Source organism: Pelophylax lessonae (assembly GCF_965119305.1).
Source record: "Pelophylax lessonae genome assembly, chromosome: 2".
Classification (NCBI taxonomy): domain Eukaryota; kingdom Metazoa; phylum Chordata; class Amphibia; order Anura; family Ranidae; genus Pelophylax; species Pelophylax lessonae.
The window spans coordinates 120,208,204-120,234,277 of record NC_138769.1 but is presented as its reverse complement, the minus strand read 5'-3'; the positions used below and the strand labels follow the sequence as shown (position 1 = coordinate 120,234,277).

The window sequence follows — 26,074 nt, the reverse complement described above, 5'->3', positions numbered from 1 at the left end:
CACTCCTGTCCCATGCAGTAATTATCCATACACTTTTTCACTGATTGTACTGAAAATGCTATTGGCCTTTGAGATTTTATACTTATTTTTGAGCTTGTTACAGGTAGAAGTTCTGTCCCTGAGCAAGATGTTGTATAATGTGAACTGGTAGCTTTTGGGCATACAGTATGTAGAGAAATAATTATGTACATTCTGAAGTCTATTCTTCTAGTGATTTTTCACCAACTTGGTTTGTAAACAGATGTCTTATCTGATCAGTAATTATACTGGCATGATCAAAGGTTTTGTTACTGCAGCGCTGGTGTTTATCCCACTGTTTGAGGCTTTAAGCTCTTGAATGACATGCCGTTTTCATATTGCTAGGAAATGTAAAGCGAAGTAGGCAAAGATTGTATTAACAAATGTCTGATCCTTAAGCCGTCCAAAGACTAATCAAAATTCAAACGGTTTAGCAGGAACCAGCTAAATTTCCATCTATCTATGGGCAGGCTGGTTGGACTGAAGTAGTTCTAACGTTCAGCTTCACCACAATTTTTTTGTGGAATTACGGCGGCTGGCTATAGCCAGCAGCCCTAATCATTGTATTCTACCAGCAGAGAAACCACTCGCTGTCAGAATACAATAGCGCAGTTTTGAAGGTGGAATTTAATGATTTTCTTTCCTTCAACATGTGGTTGAAGGATAGAAAATTGCTTAATGTATGGCCTACCCTAATTTGATTATAGAGTAATGCTATTAAATAGTGTTCCATTGTGTAGATCAAGAACAGATTTATGTCTTTCTCAACTGTAGGTGTGCTGATCTGTCTGGTTACTTCTGTGCAGTTTTTCCAAGTCACCCTGGCTCAAAGGACCCTCTATCTGTTGTATGCCACCTATAGACGTCTGTAGAAAGTCTTCAACATCTAGTGTCGGTGGTGCAGGTAGCGTAAATAGCTTGGACACAGGACTTTACACTAAGAGAATAGGGAAAACAAGGAAAGCTTCTTGTTTAACATACTGAATGCTTTTTGGTGACTTACATTTTAACATGGACTTTTAAGTCCCGGTTCACACTTGTGCGATGCGGGAAGGCTGCAAATTCGCAGCCTGTTCCCGCATCGCAAACGCACATCTGGCAGTTCACACTGCCATATGCGATACGCAGGGGGTGTCAATTAAATGTTAACGACACCCCCAGTTTGATCGCATATCGCAGTGCGATCTGACAGTTCGCACAGGATCGGATCGCACAAGTGTGAACCACTGTGCGATCCGATCCTGATGCGGCTGAAAAAAAGGGTCATGTGCGAGTTTGGTGCGGATACAGTGCGAATTCAGACATACAAAGTGTATGGCTGAATTCGCATCCGCACATCCGATCGCATGTAATGAAGGAGCAGTGCGCTCCGAATTACATGCAATCGCCGCACTCACAAAAATGTGAACCAGCCCTCAATTACATAAAAAGTTGTACTATAATCTTGTGTAGACATAATGCGCAAATATGCCAGTAAACAGTACCGAGCCTGCAGTTACTTACAATGCCCCTTGATAAAAGGATAGGCCGAACTGCTTAGCCAGCTAGTGCTTAAAAACAGGAGCAGGGCAGCTACTCTTTGGTTTCAGATAAAGACAGTGATTAATGGAGGTGTGAGATATTCTCAAATACAGGGAACTGTGCGCCTGCAAGAGGAAGTCTGCATCTATGGCAGGCCAATGTCAGCCAACTTTGTTTTTTCTATAGTGTAGGGAAGGTTTAGACCAGGGGTGTCCAACATGCAGTCCAACGCAAAATTGTGAACTTAAAAATGTTGATTCTTTTTTGGGGGGGGGGGTCTTTTTCTGAAAATGCGTTTACACTTCGCAAACACATGTGGTCGAAGAAAAAATTGTCAAGGACTCTTTACTGGATTTTGGAAGTTTTAACTTCCCAAAGAAAAATATCCCACTCTTCACAATCACATCTTATTCATGTCAAGAGTTTTCGGCAGCACCTATATTTGTGAGCAACTGTTTTTAAAGATGGACACAAAGGGCAAAATGAGAACCAAAATATCTGATGAGCACCTTCAGAATTCATAGGGAATTTCTACTACATCTATCAAACCAGATATTGATGAGCTAGTTTTGCCCTCTTTTACTTTTATCCTAAAAAATATTACCTTTATACCTATACTTTGTCTATATCAGTGATTGTTAACTTCTGATCTGCCCAACTTTTTCTGCTCATCAACTATCTTTGATGTTAGTCTATTTTATGTGTGGCCCAAAACAATCCATCTTTATCCAATGTGGCCCAGGAAGGTCAAAAGGATTGACACCTCTGGGTTAGACCTAACGTCAGGTTTTTTTTGCTGGCCATGACTTGATTGGGAACATTTCTTCTTACTTTCTGTCCCTTTAAAGTTTGTCATTGCAGAAAGACACTGTGATAAAACCTGAAAGTTCTCACTCTACCCTACTGAGAAATAAAGTGCTCTTTGCCCCCACTGGGGAGATTTTACATTACTTATTTATCCAAGTTACACCCTATGACCAAGACAGAAAATGAGACAAACCTCCCCAGTAAGGACATGACTGCAATGAAACATGCCATGTTCGAACATTTTCCCACTTTATTCAAAGCTTCAAAGAAAAAAAAAAAACTGCTAGACTTTAGAATAAGCTGTGGATAGCTGTTTAGCACTGTACAGCAATGAGAATATGGAGCTGGCCTTGTATTATGTTGAAGATTTTGAATGAAGATGATATCCTAACAACATAATTTGAGTTGGCCACTAACTTTTAAGTTTGTAAATCAAATATTATGTTATGTTTTTAGTGTAGCAAACTCTGATTACGATTCATTAAATGCCAAAACTGTAAGAATGCTGTTTTTCTGCAGATCTGCTTGTCCTGTGATACTAGAGATCTCTCTCTCTACTACTCCAGGACATTGTGAGGGGAGAGGCTACTGTACAGTTATATATAGCAGATGCACTGTTAAATACAGTATCTCACATAAGTGAGTACACCCCTCACATTTTTGTAAATATTTTATTATATCCTTTCTTGTGACAACACTGAAGAAATTACACTTTGTTACAAAGTAGTGAGTGCACAGCTTGTATAACAGTGTAAATTTGCTGTACCCTCAAAATAACTCAACACACAGCCATTAATGTCTAAACTGCTGGCAACAAAAGTGAGTACACCCCTATGTGCAAATGTCCAAATTGGGCCCAAAGTGTCAATATTTTGTGTGGCCACCATTATTTTCCAGCACTGCCTTAACCCTCTTGGGCATGGAGTTCACCAGAGCTTCACAGGTTGCCACTGGAGTCCTCTTCCACTCCTCCATGATGACATCACATGACATGGATGTTGGAGACCTTGCGCTCCTCCACTTTCCGTTTGAGGATGCTCAATAGGGTTAAGGGCCGGAGACATGCTTGGCCAGTCTATCACCTTTACCCTCAGCTTCTTTAGCAAGGCAGTGGTTGTCTTGGAGGTGTGTTTGGGGTCGTTATCATATTGGAATACTGCACTGCGGCCCAGTCCCTGAAGGAAGGGGATCATGCTCTGCTTCAGTATGTCACAGTGCATGTTTGCATTCATGGTTCCCTCAATGAACTGTAGCTCCCCAAAGATGGCAGCACTCATGCAGCCCCAGACCATGACACTCTCACCACCATGCTTGACTGTATGCAAGGCACACTTGTCTTTGTACTCCTTACCTGGTTGCCGCCACACACGCTTGACACCATCTGAACCAAATACGTTTTATCTTGTTCTCATCAGACCACAGGACATGGTTCCAGTAATCCATGTCCTTAGTCTACTTATCTTTAGCAAACTGTTTGCGGGCTTTCTTGTGCATCATCTTTAGAAGAGGCTTCCTTCTGGGACGACAGCCTTGCAGACCAATTTAATGCAGTGTACGGCATATGGTCTTAGCACTGAAAGGCTGACCCGAACCCCTTCAACCTCTGCAGCAAAGCTGGCAGCACATTATACATCTATTTCTCAAAGACAGCCTCTGGATATGACACTGAGCATGTGTACTCAACTTCTTTGGTTGACCATGGCGAGGCCTGTTGTGAATGGAACCTGTTCTGGTAAACCACTGTATGGTCTTGGCTATCATGCTGCAGCTCAGTTTCAGGGACTTGGCAATCTTCTTATAGCCTAGGCCATCTTTATGTAGAGCAACAATTCTTTTTTTCAGATACTCAGAGAGTTCTTTGCCATGAGGTGTCATGTTGAACTTCCAGTGACCAGTATGAGAGAGTGAGAGCGATAACACCAAATTTAACACACCTGCTCCCCATTCACACCTGAGACCTTGTAACACCAACGAGTCACATGACACCGGGGAGGGTAAATGGCTTATTGGGCCCAATTTGGACAGTTTCACTTAGGGGTGTACTCACTTTTGTTGCCAGTGATTTAGACCATGGGTGTCCAACATTTTGGCCTCTCTGGGCAACATTGAGTGTAGAGAAATTTTCTCGGGCCGCATATAAAATATATACTATAGTTAAGGCATGTAATAAAATGCCGCAGCGCGCCCCCCCGCACTAATTTAACACAACTAGAGGATGATCAAATTAAATTGAATCAGTATACAGAGGTTTACGTCTTCTGAGAGACAATAAAGGAACACTCTAACCACCATGACCACTTCAGTGATTTGAAGTGGTCATGGTGGTAGGAGTCAAACACTGCACATGCTCGCCTCCCCCGCTTCCCTCAGCCTCTGCCTACCATTAGTTGGAAGCTGCTGTGGCCGTGCCCCTGACCCGCTTCCTTCCTCCCCAGCAAAAAAACAAATTGTCAGGGGGCAGTGGGCTGCATTGCCTGTGGTTCTGGGCCGCAGGTTGGACATGCCTGATTTAGACAATAATGGCTGTATGTTGTTATTTTGAGGGGATAGCAAATTTACACTGTTATACAAGCTGTACACTCACTACTTTACATTGTAGCAAAGTGTAATTTCTTCAGTGTTGTCACATCAAAAGATATAATAAAATATTTACAAAAATGTGAGATACTGTTTATACTTTGGATCAATTAATGTCATTTGATCTGCTAGCTACTGAGTTGGACCTCTGAGCGCAATTTTCCTATTCTTTTTGTGATACAGTACTATGTCTCACTGAGCCTGTGATAGGGAGGATACAAAAATAAGGATGTGCTTGCCCTGCTCTGTGTTAAGCATAAAGGCACAATAGAAACACTTGTATTTAGCTATAGTAAATTGAGACTAGATATTTGTTTAAAATAGCATTTTTAGACTGCAGAATAGAGATTCAGTACAGTCTACTGATGTACTTGTGCTACTTATGACAGAGCAGTGTGATGAAAGAGACTGGCAAGCACCTTACTGTAACAAAGTACCACTTTGAGTTGAGGTTTTCCGACATACACACTAACCCCCTATTTTAGAATATCATAGTTGTCATGCCACACCATACTGTATATATACTGTATCTTTAAAGGCATTTTGTCACAAATCCAAATCACCTGTCTAAGATTCCTTTTAATGGAAAATTATTAATCCCATTCTGCTCTTACATTTTATATATTTGACAGTGAAAAAAACTGAGGCCATGCAGTATTAAGGGTTTCTCTCAATAAGGCACTCTGGATATGTATTTTCTGCCCTCCTGTATCAATATGTAATAACTCCTGAAGTGCCTTGTTGCAGCAGTTGAAGCACTGGAAGCATATGGCGTTGGTCAGTACAATGCTGCAATACCTTACCATGGGAATTAATACAGTGACTCCATTGAAAGTGTTAATTATGCTTTAAAAACCCTCATTACCTTTAGTTGAAGTTTGGATAAAAACCTGAATACTGTTGTTAAATTGGTAAAAAGATGATGGTATGTATTGCTTTTGTGCCTGTAAAGAGCAGCCCATTCTACATGATGTCTTTTATGTTTTCACTTGATTTTTTTATATTCTCATCCTTTTGTGGTAATAAATACAGGATGCATACTTGTATGTAGGAGTCATTTATCTCATTTTGTGCTTTGTTTTTATTAGGCCCCATGCACACAAACGTTTACATGCTTGGAGTGGTGCATCCAGCTGCCCATACAAGAGTGGCCAGCAGCTTGTAAACATAGTGGCTTCTGTATCAACATTTTTCTGCACTTACAGAGCGTGTACCACTGTGTGTGTTTGGAAATAATACACACCATGCGCAGGTAATCACAGAAGCCAGCAGCGTTTATAAGCAGCTGGCCTCCAAAACCTATTCACTTATATGGGCGGCTGAACATGGCACTGTGGCTCACCAGGCCAAGGAAAACAGCAGACATTTTACGCTAAGAGGCTGAAGAGCACATACAGGTGCATCTTCTAAAATTAGAATATCATCAAAAAGTTCATTTATTTCAGTAATTCAATTCAAAAATTTGTATATTTTATATAGATATATCAGAGTGATATATTTCAAGCATTTCTTCCTTTTAATTTTGATGATTATGGTTTACAGATAGTGAAAACTCAAAATTCAGTATCTCAGAAAATTGGAATATTACATAGGACCAAAAAAAAAAAAAATTTAATACAGAAATGTTGGCTTACTGAAAAGTATGTCCATGTACAGTATAATATGCACTCAGTACATGATTGGGGCTCCTTTTGCATGAATACACTGTGTTTTATTAAGTCCAAACTCAGCGCAGCCCTCTACCAGGAAATTCTAGAGCACTATATGCATCCCTCTGCTGACCAGCTTTATGGAGATGCCGATTTCATTTTTCAGCAGGACGTGGCACCTGCCCACACTGCCAAAATTTTAAGGGGGCTATTTCCTATTATGCCCTCTATGGAGGACAACCCCCCCACCCTTTGTTTTTTTCTTTTTTGCGGGGTCCAGTTGGTGGTTCATTCGTGGGCCCTTGGTCAGCATACCCTTTGTGGGATCGCAGTCGGCAGCCTCCCCTGATTATGTTTTTCAGGATGAGCTTAGTAAAAAGCAACCCTACTAGGTCTGCATCTATGCACCCTGAGTGCTCAGATAGTGAGGATGATTCCTCTGCTTCTCTAGCCACGCACGAAAAGGCACTGGTGGATGCACGGTGTCCGTGCGTGACACTTTAATAATGGAGGTTGCGGCTGATGCTGCGTCGGAGGTGCTGGTCCCTTTTGGCATCCACAGGCCCTTCAAAGCAGCGAGGGTGTTCCTTTTTACGTTTTCACAACATTGTCACGAAACAGTGGGGTTGTCCAAAATGCAGTGGGTCCTAAGCGCTTTTTGCTAGCGGTGTCCTTATGAGAATTCACTGCGTTTTTAAAGGTGGACTGTCCAACCCGTAGTTGACTCGTTGGTTTCTAGGTTAAATAAATCTAACTTTATTCCGGTTGAGGAGTCCTGGCCTTTAAATATGCAGCTGATAGGGGGGCGGATGCTCAGGCCCACCATATGTTTGCTGTGGCTGGTTCGGCACTTAGGCCGGTATTTACTATTGCCCTGGTGTCGCAAGCTGTGACTAAGTGGGTAAACATTTACGCCGAAACCTGGTGGGGAAACCGCTTCCCCCCCTGTCTTGTGGAGCTGGCGGATCAGTTGGTCCAGAAGCTACAATTTATCTGTGATGCCTGTTTGGATGCGGGTCCTTTGATTTCTAAGCTGCCTGTATCAGCATTGGTGCTTTGGCGTATTATCTGGCTGAAATACTGGTCTGCAGACCAGACTTCTAAGAAGGCCTTATCTGATCTTCCCCTTGTTGGGAATTAACTGTTTGGAGCTTCCTTGGATGACATAGTTAAGGGTCTCACAGAAGGTAAGAGTACTCTTCCGCAGGCTACCAAAGACAAGGAGCTTCATCGTAGACATGGGCCATTCTCTTTGGCTCATAGAGATTTTTCGCCCCTCAGGGTCTCAAGACAAGGGATTAAAAGTCAGGGCCTCCACCGGAGGTTCCAATAGGACCTGGTCTGGCAAGCCACGAGCGGGCTCTTCCAGACTTGCGGACAAGGCTGCCTCTGCAGGAAGGGACTCCCTCACCCGTATCTGGGGTGGGGGGACATCCTTGCTGGTTTCCAGATCCATGGACCTCCCTGGTATAGGACATGTAGGTCCACAAAGTTATTCCGTCAGGCTTCGAGATCAAGTTCAATCTTATCCTCCGGAAAGGTTCTTCCCTTCCAACCTGTACTTGTCCCCAGATCACTTACAGGTCTTTTTGGGGTAGTGCAAGACTTGTTCCTTCAAGGGGTGATTGTTTCTGATTTTGGAACGTTTTCAGGGGTTTTTTCTCAAACCACTTTACAGTTCCCAGGAAGGAAGCCAAGGTACATCCAATTCTGGACCTCAAGACGCTAAAAAGCTTGTGCGAGTACAGAATTTCTGTGTGGAGTCAATTCACACAGTAGTGGCATCCCTGCGTCAAGGGGATTTCATCTCGCTTCTATCCACATCAAGGACGCCTACCTGCACATTTTAATATGTGCCAGTCACCTACGCTTCCTCCATTTTGTCGTGGGCAAGAAGCATTATCAGTTTGTGGTGTTGACCTTTGGTCTCACCTCCGCTCCTCGGGTCTTCACAAAAGTGTTGGCCCTAGTGCTGGCATTGTTTGAGTCAGCGGGGGATCGCAGTACTGGGGTACCTGGACGATCTTCGCTGACTGCTCTGATGGACAACTGGAGATTGCTCTGCAAACTCTGAGGGAGCTTAGTTAAACTGGACTATCTGGGTCTGGACTCGGCCTCAGCCAGCGTGTTTCTTCTGGAAAAACTCCAGACATTGCAGGAAGCAATTCAGCTTCGGTCGTTCAGCAGACTGTTACCCCTCTGGGCTTGCATACGGGTGCTGGACCTGATGGTGCCCACCCTTGAGGTCTGTTTGCACAGTTCCACACACAATCTCTGCTAAAGAGAGAGAGAGTTCTCTGGCACTTTGACAGGGAAAATCCTTTCTCCTCCTGTATTGGGCAGTTGTCACCACGGATGCCAGTCTGTCCGGGTGTGGAGGCATCCTCAGCACAGAGGTGCTCAGGGGGTCTGGAGGACTCTGGCAGAGTTCAGACTACCGATTAATGTTCTTGAAATCTGAGCAATCAGCCTTTGTCTGGCTCATTGGACAATTCGTCTTCACGGGTGTTCGGTACGAATTCATTTGGACAATGGCACGGCTGTGGTCTGTCAATCACCAAGGGGGCACAAGTAGTGTCCTGGCGGCTCAGTAAGTAGCCGGCATTCTAAAGTGGGGTGACTGATTTGTTTCTGCCATGACTCCTGTACAGGATCAAAGCAGAAGGGTTTCCGTCCAGACTGACCTCATCGATCTTTGTACGGGTGGTCGTCAATGCTCCTTGGGGACTTCCTCTCAGGAAGGATCTGCTGTCCCAAAGACCGATCTTCCATCCTGCTTTACAGTCACTGGCTTTGACGGCTTGGCTGTTGAACGCCGGGTGCTGAAGTGTGGAGGTTTGTCTTAGTCGGTGATTCCTACGCTGTTGAAAGCTAGGAATTCTACTTCTAGGAAGATCTACCATCATACGTGGAAGACGTACATTGCGTGGTGTCTCTTGGGGTTCATCCTCGCTCCTTCTCAGTGGATCGGATCTTAACCTTCTTTCCACGGGGGAGTTGCACAGAAATTGGCCTGAAGTACCATCAAGGGCCAGGTATCGGCTTTGGTGGTCTTTTTTCCAAAGACCTTTAGCCTCACACTTCCTGGTGCGTACCTTTCTTTACTGTGCCCGATATTTGGTTCCTTCAGTGCAGGCTCAGTTGCCGCCCTGGGAACTTAATGTGGTGCTTTCAGTGCTACGGAAGCCTCCCTTTGAAAATATTCAGGAGGTTTCCCTGCTTGCGCTGCCCCAGAAGGTGGCCTTTTTTGGTAGCTATCGCCTCTGCGCGCTGGGTGTCGGAACTGGCAGCCTTACCCTGTCGTTCCCCTTATTGGTAATTCACAAGGATAAGGTTGTGTCCGTCATTCCTTCCTAAGGTGGTCTCTGACTGTCATTTGAATGAAACATTGTGTTGCCTTCACTGTGTCCCAGGCAAAACATCCGAAGGAAATTACCTTGCATGCCTTGGATGGGATCCGGGCAATTAGGGTGTACCTGGCAGGTACAGAGTCTTTTAGGAAGTCGGACTCTCTGTTTGTGCTCACGGACAGACCTGCCACGGAAGCCCAGGACAGCAACTCCGGGGCAGATGCCCTCCACGGATTAGAAGTGTCCAGTCCGCCGTCCAGGATTGCATTGAAATCCCCTGCCATCAGGAGGGGGAGGTGCATGTAAGGAGCCAAGGTCACCAGGAGATCCAAGAGGAGTTGAGAGTGAAATGGTGGAGGCAGGTATACACTTACCAATACCATTGTCTGCTGATGGATATCCAAAATAGCAATAGCATACCGTCCTCCAGGATCCGTAATCACTTTCTGAACGGAACAAGGTGCACTATTACCCAGCAGGATAGATACCCCACGGGCATAAGTGGAATACGTGGCATTAAAAATCCGTTGGATCCACGGCCGCTTTAAAGAGAGCACCCGGCCCCCATCCAAATGAGTTTCCTGGAGGATGATGATATGAGGCTGAACAGTTTTAATATAATTAGACACCGCGGTTCGCTTCACCTTATCATTGAGACCCCGCACATTTCATGACATAACCTTAATTAACCCCGCCATAGTACAATGATAGGGTAAACAGAGTGGGCGAGCAGGAGGACCAGAGACAGCCCGAAGAACCGTCCCCACCCTCCAGCGACACCCATGTAGAGAGCAAAAAAGACATGGAGGTAATATAAAAAGTGACCACTAGATGGAGCCTAGAAAAAAACATCCTTGCTGTAATACCCAAAAAACAAAACTTGGTATTCAGCCTGATCCCAGAACAATAATTAAAGGCATGGCTGTGTCATAGAACAGCAGCTGGCAGTACCCGCGTCCACAAAAAGACGGTGTTGTTGCGGTGCTGCCTATTTTCAGCATCTTCCATCTTGTCCGCCATAGCATTCACTTGAGCCTGCATTGCAATAAGCTGGGCAGCGTGGGAAGCTGTAACATCTTCCACCTCAGAAATGTGAAGTTTCTGTCAGGAGCCCCCTGATTTTGTCCAGGTCATGGCGGATGAATGTACATTCTGAGGCCAGATGGTCAATACGTATCATCAGGGCAGTTTTGCAGCCATCTATGGCAGCTAGAATGGGGGCAGTAATGTCCCCACCTCCAGAGGCTCCCCCAGACTGTCCAGCAGACCCCACTGCAAATCCAAGGATGCCTGGGCGTAATCCTGTAGGTCCCGAGGGGGCGTCCCAGCCGGGTGTGCCATTTTCCCCGCAGATGCTGCAGCCCGGGCGGCCAGAGAGAGAGAAGGAGGAAGCGCCGCTTGAGAAGGCAAGATGGCGGCGGCCGCGCACATGCCTCACGGCTGAGTGACCCGCTGAGGCCGTGGGCCTGGAGCTGGAACGCAGTTTTTTTTTTTTTTTGCTCGCCATTGATTCCCCCACTGGTGTGTGTTAAGCCACAGATGGATGTGGATTAGGGTAGGATAATGCGGAGCTCCGGTGAGACACGTCCGGCGCCTTGTACATCCTGGCCACCCCCCCCCCCCCCCACAGATGCATTACTTAAAGAGAAACTTCACCTTTATTATAAAATATACAAAGGCAACTAGAGAAATGTTTAGTAGTGGCAATATATAAACAGATTTCAGGTTTTTTGTTCTTTCCATACTTCATTTTACTTTTCCCCCCTGTCCTACTCATGTGGCAGTTTTTACTAAAGGGCAGATTGAATTAATCTCCCTTTACTACCTGGAACCTTGAGTCTGCCTCCTGACTGCAAGTTCTCCGGATACAGCTTTGAGACCAGGATTACATTACCAGTGCCTTAAGAAACCAGGAGGTGGATTAACAATACTTGTAAGTAAAAGCAAAAAGTGTTTAACTTATGAATTGAATAGGATTTCATATCTGCATGCAGAGTGTATGCTGATGCAATTTTTAGTAAATGGGGGAAAGAACCCTTTTTAGGCTGGCTTCATACCTATGTGTTGCGATAACAAACATTACACGTTAGTGCATTGCAGTGCCACTCATTTTCAATGGCACTCTAGAACACTTGGACAATGGACCTGCATTTCAGTTACCATTTTATTGTGTCGCACTGTGTATTTAGAAACATGCAAGGGCATTTTTTTTTGTCCATTCTGGTGCATTGGTGGCCCATTCGAATTAATGGAATGTCTTAACACAGCAGAAAAAAATGAGCATTAACAGAGGGCATGTCCTAATCTCGGAGCAAGATGGAAACCTAATCCTGGTACTCTGCCTGAAAGAGGAATAATCCACTGCTTAGAAGAGACCTACTGCTGCACAAACATGGGAAAATCAAACTGGAGCCTGCCCTCATCCTGATTCAGTTCTCCGAGGAGCTCAGGCACCCAGACAAGCTGGCAAATCCCAGAGATTATGAAATAACAGCGTCCCAGCATGACAGCGGCCTCCCCGCCTGCCTCGCATGTCCCTGCAGTGGAATCTAACACTTTACAGCAGCCGATCCAGCAAAAACAAGGCACGGTAAGTGATTCTACCACCCCTTCAGCATCTGCACAAGGATTTGCCCTTAGTCTACATGACCTGCATGCAGTAGCAAAGGACATAAAAGACACGCTCACGGCGGCCTTTTCAACTGCTATTGCTGACCTCCACCATGATCTACAAGATATGGCAGACAGAATGCAAAAGGTAGAAAATCTCCACTACTCAGCATGAGACACAAATAGAACAAGTGGGAGAAATGCAAAGGCATCTGGAAGATTTAGATAATCGTGGACACAGGAATGACCTATTGATTATGAGCAAATACAACAGACTGTAACAGCTATCTTTAATAATCTCTTAGACAGACCAGCCGCAAGCTCCATTGAATACAGTATCCCTGTGTTCTGTGACAGAACAGCCGTCTGTCTTGTTTACATAGGCAGACCACTGTTCGGTCTCTAGGGGGAGCAATAGCGGGTGGCCGGCGGACTACTTGTTGGCTGGACCCGCTATTTGGCTCCCCCTCTGGCCAATCAGCACGCACACTCCCCCACTGGCTATTGCATAAAACAACGTACAGGTAAGTAGTTTCACGCAATAGAGTCGACCTGCCGCAGTAAAACAATGGCGGCTGGTTGGCAAGTGATTAAAATATATCAGGACTTATCCAACATAACACTACAACATCGCAAAGACCTCAGGCCTTTACTAGATGTCCTGCGGGCAAGGGGAATCCCCTATAGATGGAAATTGCCATTCTGCTTGTCAGTATCCACAGTGGGCAGAACAGCTCTACCTCAAGTGCCAGAGGATCTACCGCAAGTCTGTGACCGCTTGGGCATCCCCACGGTCCAAGTTCCTGATTGGTATGCAGATTTCCGAGTTCCCCTCTCCAGCAGAGAACACCACAGAGATAAAAGAATGGAGACACAAACCTCTCGCTATCATTGCCACAGATCACCAAGACCAGAATCACCTTCAACCAATGTTTGCAGATCTCTCCAGGGCCCAAGACCTACTGCCACACCTGCTCACCAGAGGCACAGACAAGATTCATACACCATCTAGTAATTGGCTTACAGCTACTTATTATATAACTTATTATATAAACACTTTTCTTTCAAACACATTATAATATGATTGCTCAATTTGTAGTTTCACATGGAAGACTTGATCAGTTAATTTATATCACTGAAAACATCCCTGAAGATTGAATAAAATTATCTTTAGCGCAGTTCAGCCACCCCTATTCTATTGTAAACACAGATTGATTGATTCTTCTGAAAACATTGAAACTTTGAATACTCATTTATTACACAGACCCTGCTGATACTGCCACTCAAATTTAAACCTATATGAAAAAGCTTTTTCCAAGACAAAGTTTACCTTGTTTATAACAGTATTAAACAACAATTCCTATCTTGGCAAAGATTCCAACATAGTGGTTACTCCTGCCTATGGAACCCAGAACTCCTAAGAACCCAGAAGAAATATCTGGTCACATATAAAAACCTCATACAAAAAAAATAAGAGCCCCTCTAGCAACTACAGTGATGAAATGTACTTAGACTTGGCATTGTTATGCATAATGCATGTAGCTATATTGCATATATATCTGAAAAAATATCCATATGTTTTATGTAATGAGATGGCGGAGATCAGAACAAGGGATGCATCTTCTCATACTAAAACTCCCTCAAATCAATTATGCCCTTAGAATGACTGTATTTCCTTAAGGTTGCTAATCCCAAAATTACATGGGAACTTCCCAGCCTTCTGGTTAAATACTCCTATGTCTAAACTGAACGGGGAGAGACTTCTGACTCTCTTGTTCTCATACCCCCATCTATTATATCACCATGAGGTGTCAAAGCAGTTATCTCAAGCTAAAAATTATAATAGAACTCAAAACAAAATTATTACATAAAAACTATTTTTGTTAAGGAATCTCATTAGTTAAAATACTATCAAGAACCTTACCCGCAGAATTGAAACGGGACTTGCTGTTCACAGTCCATAATTCAGATAATTCCTGGTACCCACATGCTTACAGAGCCCATAAGTGGCACCACTTGAAACTATACTCCTTTATACCTCCATAGGTAAATAAACAACTATAAGATGATTAAAAAAAAAGTCTCCTCATAACCCTACCACGCTCAGATCCTCTACCAGGCCTCAGCCTTCATCTTTAATCCCACCTAGGTTACACCACCCCACAGCACATAGTCTCTTGAGAACTACAGATGAGACATTAACTTTCTCATTTCTGCTGATTCCTCCTGGAAATTATTCTCATCCATTCTTCCTCTCCCTCCTTCTTTCTTCGGGCAAGTTAGCGGGTTCTTCCTTGCCTCCCAGGTACACCCCACCATCTCCCTTTCCTCTATACATCACAGATCCATCACCTTTCCATATCCCTAAAACAGAAGTCACCTTACTGATAGTGACTTGCATCTCTATTTATCCCTTTCCCCATACCTCTCAACATCTGAACACAACTCCTAAACCTCGCTCTACTTTTTTCCCCATCACACCTTCCACAACACAAGCCTTTTACAGCACTTTACAACAAATACATCAGGCACCATCATAAACAACACTGACAGACATACTACGAAGGGGATCAGACCCCAAAACCCTGCTATCGGTTAACACTCAAGGTTTAAATATACCAGAAAAAAGATCACAACTTCTAACTCTAATGCGGAAACAATAAGTGGATATTAAAAGAAAGGAGTAAGTATTGAAAACACCCACTCAACCCAGCGCTAAGATAAATAAGTGGATATTGTACTTGTCCAAGAGCCCCCTTTTTTTTTTTTGTGTAAATTATTTTTATTGGGTTTTAAACAATACAAAGGTAAAACGAACAGAAAAGAATATAAAGAGAGAAAGGTAAATCTCAACACTTGTACATGTCAACATTAACAGTGATAGCAATGACAAAATACAGGTATAAGGCATACAGGTAAAGGCATAAGGCATAATCATAGTCACGAGCCCTAAGGTGTAAAGGCATAAGGGCATAGTATAGTATAGGGGCACGATATATATTCCCCATAGGAGCCAAGCAGTTGAGTGATTAACAAACTACAACTAACAACCAATCAATCAACAGTAGTAACTATGGGACCCAAAAGTTCCAATGAGCATCAAAGTTTTTCAGTTGCATACGATTTATGGCAATAGCTTTCTCAAATTGATAATTCAATTTCAGTAAAATTACAACATCTGAGAGATTCGGGGCAACAGGGAAGAGCCCCCTTTTTCAACTGACCAGACACCAAAATTAACTAATCAAGTCTATCATGCTACCAATCATCAAACCAAAACTAAAGGAGTATCTATACTCCTCTCCACACTTACCCATAATCATTACTGACACTCTTGCTGATAGCGAAAGAAGATACCTTTTTCTTAAAGGTAACCTAATGACAAACCAATTACGATAGCGAATATCTATTGCCCGAACAAGAAACAAGTCTCATTCATCAATTCAATCTCTTCACAACTATCCATCTTCAAAAATGGTATCTTGATTGTTGGGGGAGACCTAAACACTCCCCTTCAACCTTTACTGGACATCCCTATTCAGCTCTGAAAAAAGATTAATCTTTCCCTACAAGAACACTTAGTTCATGACACCTGGCATACTTTAAATCCCTGCACATACTTCTCAGTTCCACACAACAGGTACTCCAGACTCTACTATGTTTTTCTATCATAATCAGACCTACACTTGTTGGCAAACTACCATAGAGCCAGCGATCTTCTTATCAGATCACACAAATTTTGATCATACCCACCCTTACAACACACAAATAAGTTTGGTGCCTGGATGCTTCATTACTCACAGATAAGTAATTTGCCAAGAAATTCACACTTTGCGTAGGAACATACTTCAAAGAAAACATAGACCCCTCGTTATCCCCTATATGAATTTGGGAAGCCCATAAGAGCGTAATGAGAGAACTCATAGCAGCAGCTTCTCACAGAAGAAACGAATATCAGGCTCATACACTGCTCAAAAAAATTAAAGGAACACGTTTTAATCCGAGTATAGCATCAAGTCAGTTAAACTCCTGGGATATTGATCTGATCATTTATTTAGCAGAGGGGGTTGTTAATCAGTTTCAGCTGCTTTTGGTGTTTATGAAATTAACAACATATACACTAGATGGGCAACAATGAGACAACCCCAAAACAGGAATGTGTTTACAGGTGGAGGTCACTGACTTTTTTTTTCTCTACTCATCTTTTCTGACTGTTTTTCACTAGTTTTGCATTTGGCTAGGGTCAGTGTCACTACTGGTAGCATGAGGCGATACCTGGACCCTATAGAGGTTGCACAGGCAGTCTAACTCCTCCAGGATGGCACACCAATACGTGCCATTGCCAGAAGGTTTGATGTGTCTACCCACACAGTCTCAGGAGCATGGAGGAGATTCCAGGAGACAGGCAGTTACTCTAGGAGAGCTGGACAGGGCCGTAGAAGGGCCTTAATCTTTCAGCAGGACCAGTATCTGCTCCTTTGTGCAAGAATGAATAGGATGAGCACTGCCAGAGCCCTACAAAATGACCCTCAATAGGCCACTGGTGTGAATTTCTCTGATCAAACAATCAGAAACAGACTTCATGAGGGTAGCCTGAGGGCCCAACATCCTCTAGTGGGCCCTGTGCTCACTGCCCAGCACTGTGGAGCTCGATTGGCATTTGCCAGTAAACACAAGAATTGACAGGTCCGCCACTGGCGCCCTGTGCTTTTCACAGATGAGAGCAGGTTCATCCTGAGCACATATGACAGACGTGAAAGGGTCTGGAGAAGCCATGAAAAATGTTATGCTGCCTGTAAAATTGTTCAGTATGACCAGTTTGGTGGTGGGTCAGTGATGGGCTTGGGAGGCATATCCATGAAGAGACGCACAGACGTCTACAGGCTAGACAATGGCACCCTGACTGCCATTAGGTAGCGGGATAAAATCCTTGGAGCCATTGTCAGACCCTACACTGGTGCAGTGGGTCCTGGGTTCCTCCTAGTGCACGGCAATGCCCGGCCTCATGTGGCAAGAGTATGCATCCAGTTCCTGGAGGATGAAGGAATTGATACCATTGAATGGCCCCAACGTCTCCTGATCTAAATCCAACAGAACGTCTCTGGGACATTATGTTTCGGTCCATCAGACGCTGCCAGGTTGCACCTCAGTCTGTTTAGGAGCTCAGTGATGCCCTGATCCAGATCTGGGAGGAAATACCTCAGGACACCCTCCATCGTCTCATTAGGAGCATGCCCCGTTTTTGTCAGGCATGCATACAAGCACGTGGGGGCCATACAAACTACTGAGTACCATTTTGAGTTGCTGCAATGAAATTGCAGCAAAATAGACTAGCCTGCTGCATAATTTTTTCACTTTGATTTTTGGGGTGACTTTGAATTTAGCCCTCTGTACGTTGATCATTTTCATCAAACGATTTGGCATCCTTTCGTTACTAACACATTACCCAGTCCATATCAGTATAGATATCAAATGTGAGATTTTTCTCCTATTGAGATCTGATGTGTTTTCAAAGTCTTCCTTTAATTTTTTTGAGCAGTGTACCGGCTTTAGATATACATGTTCAGGGTTTGCTCCCCCAATTTTTTGCTTGTTTATTATGTATTCGGTCTGACCAGACTTCTGTGGTTGAGCATCCCACCCCCCACACACACCCGTACTCTATCAGAGTCCACCATCAAGTAGATACAGGAGGAGTCCTTTGTAGTGCATTAGCACATCCATCCCAGCAAGGAGTGTTGTCACCAAGGGTTGGAGAGGCTGGATTCACCCCTTTTCTATGGATAGTGTAGGACCCACTGATAATGGGGTACTTTGACGCAGTGGTGGGCTTGAGCACGATATGGCCATATGGTGGGACTAAACCCCCATTTTTATTTATGGATTGTCTCCATATTTAATAGTCATTTCTTTTGCATGGTTGCGCTATTCTTTTTTAATATACATGTTGCTTGGTCCATAGCTGCACCGGCTTTAGATATACATGTTCAGGGTTTGCTCCCCCAATTTTTTGCTTGTTTATTATGTATTCGGTCTGACCAGACTTCTGTGGTTGAGCATCCCACCCCCCACACACACCCGTACTCTATCAGAGTCCACCATCAAGTAGATACAGGAGGAGTCCTTTGTAGTCATTTCTTTTGCATGGTTGCGCTATTCTTTTTTAATATACATGTTGCTTGGTCCATAGCTGCACCGGCTTTAGATATACATGTTCAGGGTTTGCTCCCCCAATTTTTTGCTTGTTTATTATGTATTCGGTCTGACCAGACTTCTGTGGTTGAGCATCCCACCCCCCACACACACCCGTACTCTATCAGAGTCCACCATCAAGTAGATACAGGAGGAGTCCTTTGTAGTGCATTAGCACATCCATCCCAGCAAGGAGTGTTGTCTCCAAGGGTTGGAGAGGCTGGATTCACCCCTTTTCTATGGATAGTGTAGGACCCACTGATAATGGGGTACTTTGACGCAGTGGTGGGCTTGAGCACGATATGGCCATATGGTGGGACTAAACCCCCATTTTTATTTATGGATTGTCTCCATATTTAATAGTCATTTCTTTTGCATGGTTGCGCTATTCTTTTTTAATATACATGTTGCTTGGTCCATAGCTGCACCGGCTTTAGATATACATGTTCAGGGTTTGCTCCCCCAATTTTTTGCTTGTTTATTATGTATTCGGTCTGACCAGACTTCTGTGGTTGAGCATCCCACCCCCCACACACACCCGTACTCTATCAGAGTCCACCATCAAGTAGATACAGGAGGAGTCCTTTGTAGTGCATTAGCACATCCATCCCAGCAAGGAGTGTTGTCTCCAAGGTTTGGAGAGGCTGGATTCACCCCTTTTCTATGGATAGTGTAGGACCCACTGATAATGGGGTATTTTGACGCAGTGGTGGGCTTGAGCACGATATGGCCATATGGTGGGACTAAACCCCCATTTTTATTTATGGATTGTCTCCATATTTAATAGTCATTTCTTTTGCATGGTTGCGCTATTCTTTTTTAATATACATGTTGCTTGGTCCATAGCTGCACCGGCTTTAGATATACATGTTCAGGGTTTGCTCCCCCAATTTTTTGCTTGTTTATAGTGTATAAACAAACTCACGACACAAATCAAATCCCTAGAAGCAACATATAAACAATCAGGAGCTGATCAGACATTCCAGGAACTCTTACAAGCTAGGAAAGAATTACTAGAAAAGCTGGAGAGGAATATCAAATGGAAATACATACTTACTAAGAAACGGTTTTATGAACAGGGAAATAAAAGTGGAAAATTGTTAACAAGAGCACTCCAAGCCAAAAGTGCTAAACACACCATCCACCATATAAAAACATCAGATGGTAGTCTTGTATCTTCTAACAACAACATTGCCTTCAAGTTTTTCCAATATTACACAAAACTCTACAACTTGCACCTTGAAACCCCTTCTCTGACCGACCAGATTGCCCGTCAAAAAGGTATAACAAACTTTTGCTATCAACACCGGACTCTTACCAATTGGATCGCCCAATCTCCAGAGAAGGATTTAACATGGCCATGAAACAAAATAAAGTAGGAAAAAGCCCAGGCCCATATGGCTTATCTGCAGTTTACTATAAAGCTTTTGTAGAAAACCTAGCCAGTCCATTCTTAGAAGCTTTCACCTCCCTGGCCTCCAAGCCCTAGAGGCACACATATCCATAATCCCTAAAGAAAATATCATACGCTAGTAACTAACTATAGACCTATTTCATTATTAAATGTAGGTCTTAAGATCTTTCCTAAAATTTTAGCAATTTGTTTATCGATAAACATGACTTCACTAATCAATAAAGATCAAGTGGGTTTCATACCGGACAGAGAGGCCAGGGATAACACCCTGAAAGCCCTAAACTTACACGAATGGATAACCAAAACCAATCAAAAAGGCTTCTTCCAGGGCCGATTCTAGGGTCACAGATGCCTGGGTGCAGAAATATTTCTGGCGCCTCCACATGGGCATGGTCATCTTACTAACCCCTCCCCTTTACAAATGTTTCTATGGCGACGACTCAAACACAGAGATGCTCCCCAAAGGAGTCTTCGTTACCCTGGGATCCTCCCACGATCTCAACAATAAACAAAATACAGGAAGAGAAGCAGAGCACTCTAATGGGACCTGGAGGGGGGTCTCTCTAATGGACACAGAGAGGGCCTCTGTTAGAGAGTCTGTTAGCAAGAACCTGTAAATACAAAACAAAGAAAGGGCGCACCAGCCTAGCGCATTATCCTCAGCGAGTAGTATTATTAATAAAAGGGTAAAAATCAGCTACTCACAAACATGCGTAAAAGTCAAGCATTTCAATTCCATAGAGCCGCATCTTTACAGGAGTCCAATATCTTGTGAAAGCGGAGGGCTGACGCGTTTCAAGGCTGTGCCTCTTCCTCAGAGCCTGGAGGCCATGACTGAGTCCATTACTTAAATATGGTAGACAAGGCCACCACATGACCCTCAGAGATGTGGGAGGAGGTGTCACAGAGCTTTTGAATTTCCCAGGCGGCCATTGTAACAAAGTCCCGCCTCCTAGACCGGCTCCTACAATACACGTCACACTGATCCAATTTCCTGGCATTGGATCAGTGTGGTGCCTATCACAGGAGTCGGTCTAGGAGGCAGTACTTTGTTACAGCGGCCACCCGACATTTCAGACCCAAGCTCCGTGTCACAGCGGGAGATGCCCGCTGTGTGTGACACACACAAGGATAGGAGGAGGGAGGGGAGGACTCTGGGACTTGATCTTTGCCACCCCTTCTCTGCTTCAGCTTGCGGTGCCTGAGCTTGGTGCACCCAGGTTTGGCCCTGACTTTAGTTCTGCTTAAAGTTTACCTGGCAACAAAAAAAGCAAGTTATGATATTGCAGCTTACCAATCCTTAGATATGGTAGCTGCTTTAGTTTTCTTTTTTAGGCCTGTTCTTTAAGTATAAAAGGTAATCTACACAGTAACACACTTCCTGTCTTAGGTTGGCTACACCCACTAAATTTTGATTAAGGCCGGGTTCACACTGATGCAAATTGGATGCGGATTTCCCCGCATGCAATTCGCATGACAGGAGAATATGACTGGCTCTCAATTAAGCCAGTTCATACATCTCTGGGGCGGCCGCGGGTCTCCTGTGCGTCTTTGGCTCAATTTCAGGTGCGAATTCAGGCAAGAAATTCTGACCCGATTCGCACCTGAAACAGTGAACAGACACACACCGGAGCCCCTGTTGTGATCCATGGCTGCAACTAGTGTGAACTCCGGTGCGTGTCTGTTCACCGTTTCGGGTGCGAATAAGGTCCAAATATTTTGCCTGAATTTGCATCTGAAATGGAGCCAAAGACATACAGGACCCTGCAGACCTGCGGCCGCCCCAGAGATGTGTGAACCGGCTCCATTGAGAGGCGGTCACACTCTCCTGTCATGCGAATTGCATGTGCGGAATTCCACATCCAATTCACATCGGTGTGAACCCAGCCTTAAACCATAGTTCCATTTTAGAAAGTCACTGAGGTGTAAAAAATGACAAGTGTGAGACTGCATACTGGGGAATCACAAAGCATTAAAGACATTTCCTAATGTTTTGTGAAAGATGCAGTGCCTTTTAGACATTTAAGCTCATTTATATGCATTATCATTGTCCCCAGAGACAGCAGAGGAAGTAGACTGGAAATTATCTCAGAAAGAGAGAAAAATTATGTTTGACAGACAACTTTCATCTGATTATAATATGTGTTCTATTTACCCCTTTTCTCCTGACAAGTGGTACCTACCGAGGACTAGTAGAAGTTGTTCTTGGTCTCCATGTAGAAGCTCTGTCCCCTTCCCTCCACCTGATTGGGGACCCATCCCTCGGCACAAGCGCCCACCACATCTTTTTTGTTCTTACCGAGTACTAGTAAGTAGTGCTTAGATCTCCTTCTGAACATGGACACAGGCACATACCTCCCAACTTTAGAACTTCAGAATGAGGGACTCTTCAGGGGACAGTGACCTGTGGTGGCAATAATGAGTGTGGCCAAACTTAACGGTGGGAGGGGTTTAAGAGCCAAGGTTAAACAACGCCTGGGCTTTCTTGTACCTATAAACTATGCATTGGTTGCTGTACAACAAAGCAATGCTGGCCATACACTATATGAAAAAACGTTCAAACTCATTTTCGTAAAAAGAAGACTCGGCCGTGAGAGCAGACGATTGTGCCATCATGCAATGACTGAATTTTTTTTTTTTAAATCAAGAAAATGTTTTATTGTTTAAAACCCTTAGTGTTACAATACAATATAATACAGTCACAGTACATTGGAAATCAAAACTGGTTAAAACTGATTTTCTATTTGTGCCCATTAACTGGACGAGAAAGGAACGAACGGACCAAATGACAGATTTTCGAACTATTTTTCGGCTACTGTATGGCCAGCGTAAGAGTCTCACAGACACATACCAAACCCAGCACAATCATAAAAAAAATTGCTTCCTTTACAGATGATTTTGTGTAAACTGAAAATAGACAGAGAGATAAAGTGTCTGAGGGCCTACCTTAAAGAAGAACTTAATTTAAATTATCAGGGCAGGGCAGGTGTCTGGGTGCCTGTGCTACTGTGTCACTGTTCTGGCAATGGGCTCTGCGATTTGCGGGACACTGATATTTAGTAAAAATATTGGGACAGTCCTGCTAAATCCTGGACAGTTGGGTGTTATAACCCTCCCTGTACACACTGCCCCCTTCTCTGCACGTTACCCTCTTCTCCTACACACAGCCCCCTCTTACACACATTACCCCCCTCCCTGTACATACAGCCCCCCTACCTGCACATACAGCCTCCTCCCTGTACATATTACCCCATCCCTGTAAACACAGCCCCCTCTGGCACACATTACCCCCCTCCCTGTACACATTGTCCCATTTTTCACACATCACTCCCCTCCATATTTGTTGTACACCATTCCCCCTCTTCCGCACATTACCTCCTCCCTGTACACACTTCCCCCTCCTTCATACATTACCCCCATACACATTGGCCCCCATCCCCCTCCACATTATGCCACTTCTGCACACAATGTCCCCACCCCTCATTCCCCTTTACAATGCCCCCCATTCTCCTTTACAATGCCAAATTCCCTTCACTGATTATTTCTTATCCCAACAAGGGTTAAAGGTGATACCGGCATGGTGCTTTCTACACTTGGCTCAGCACTGGGGATTCTCACATTCAGAAAGCTGTAAATCACCCACAGTGACAGTCTGCTCACATTCCTGACATTGAGGGCCGACCTGCCAACCTGTCCAGCTGCAACTTCCCAAAGTATACATCCAAGGATGCCAAGGCTGACCCTCAGGCACCCACAGGCAGGTGCTGGGTGCAGGTCTCGGCCGCTCACACTCAGCTCTTGCTAAACTTGCTCCCTTCAGGCGCTGGAGGAGGTGGGTGGGGCCAAAACTGTCTAGGCACGGAGGAGGAAGAAGTTCCTCTTCCGCTCTGAATGCTGGGGCCTCGCCTCGGCCTCATGTTGGGATGTCACTGGTTGCTAGACGCCAGGGGGCATGAGATCCTAGCAACCAGTGCTGTGGGCAGCAGAGAGGCCACCGGACGGTGCAATAGGAGGGTCTCAGGGCAGCGCCGCTGCTGCTGAATAACAGTGTGAGCGACACAGCTTTGGCGACCCCCCCACCAGCCCGCACACCATACCCCCCCCCCCCGGTTGCCGACTCACTCACCCTTTCACCCTCTCACCCTGGACATAAGGATGGCAGTCAGTGGCGGCGGCGGCTTCCCCATCGGTCTCCCTCCTCCTCCTCGGCCAATGGCATGGCTATTCCTTTCGGCCAATCATGAAACGGGTCTCAGGGCCCACTTCCTGATTGGCCAGGAGAAGAATCCGTGTGACAATAGTGAATATTCATTCAATATTGTCACACAACTGGGTGGGCTCAGGGCGCAGTGCTCTGCACCCCGAGCCCACCCTTTTTTGAAGCCTATTAGAGCCTCTGCCTCTAATCATGTGCTTAAAAAAAAAAAACCATTGGAATCCATGCGCCCGGCACCCTGCATGTAGATTAGGGGGCCTGACACATGGATGGGGGGGCTGCGCCCCCCAATGGACGGGCCGCCCCTGTTTCCAATGCATTTTTTGCCAAAGTTTTGTGGGCTTTTTGCTGTAATGCATTCTGATGCATTTTTGATGCCTTCTGGTACCTTTTGTGATTCATTTTGCTGTGTTCCAGATGCATTCCATGCAGAAAAAATGTTGCATGTTCTACTCTTGCTAACTACACTGGAACACTGCAGTGGGGTGTACTATACCATTGGAATTCATGTTAACTAACGTCTATGCGTTTCTGATGCAGAATAAAAACTTAAAGGATTGCATGTGGTGTGAACTGGCCCTTAAGGTGGGTAAACAGCTACTATAAGACTAAAAGCGGTATTAAACCAAAAAAATATTTATGTTATTGCAGCTAACAAATTCTTAGATTTGTGGCTTCATTAGCTTTCTTTTATGGGCTTGCTTTGATTTGTTTTCACCTGGTGATCTGGCCAGTAAGTCTGTTGTGTTTTAACAGAATTAGCTGTAGCAGTCAGGATGGATGATACAAACCATTTACCACTGACAGGTGTTTACAACAATCAGCTTTTATTCATTTGCTATATGTAAAACATTTATCCCAAAAGAAAAAAGAAAACGGTTTGCTGTAACTGCTTATAAAGTGTGAGCTGGAGTTCAGCTTCAACTTGATAATTGTAGTGTATTAACACAAGCCAGGCTGTACAGGTTGCTTCTTTATTCACTGAACACCACGTATGAACTGAACTGCAGCCACACCCAGCTCCCAGACATATACATAGTATTGTAACATTTTGCAGACAGCAACTTAACCCGTTGCTTACCATACTACATTCCCTCCTCTCTTTGAATAAAACATAACATGCACAACGGATTAATAAGATTAACAAAATGCATGGATGAACAACTAAAATTTAAACTATAAACTTCTGACTATACACATAGTCCTTAAGGTAGGCCGGTGGATTAGTTGCTAGTTTTTCTCGTAGCCATTCCGATGTGGATGGTTGTGGATTGAAGTCTGGATCACTGGCAGTACCATCGCTACTCTTTGCCTGTTCGCCGTCTTCCAATACTTGACCTTCTGGCTCAATAAATTTCTTCACAAATGAGGAATTACGCACTTTTGTGTGTCCATCTAAATCCTCTAAAACCACTTGAGTACCTCTTTTCTCCTTTACAACATAAGGCTCAGGTTCAAAGGACGGAGCCAGTTTGTTAAACCAATCATTTTGAAGCAACACCTTATCACCCTGTTGAAGGCCACTGGGTTGACAATGGCGGCGGTGGTTTGCATACTGTTCAGCCCGGGTCTTCCTTTCCTCATCAATGTGCCGAAAAGGTTTCTAACTCGTAGGAGGACCCCCAATGTCTGGCAATTTTGTCCTGAATTGACGACCACAAAGAAGTTCCGCCAGACTAACTCCCGTGACAGTATGCGGAGTTGTGCGATAAGCTAAAAG

General features: G+C 44.4%; 1 protein-coding gene across 1 annotated transcript in view; it reads right to left on the bottom strand.

Annotated features, from left to right (window-relative positions):
- The window catches only part of TMIGD1 (transmembrane and immunoglobulin domain containing 1), a 532,600-nt gene that overhangs the window by 373,539 nt on the left and 132,987 nt on the right, over positions 1 to 26,074 (bottom strand). The window lies entirely within an intron of this gene.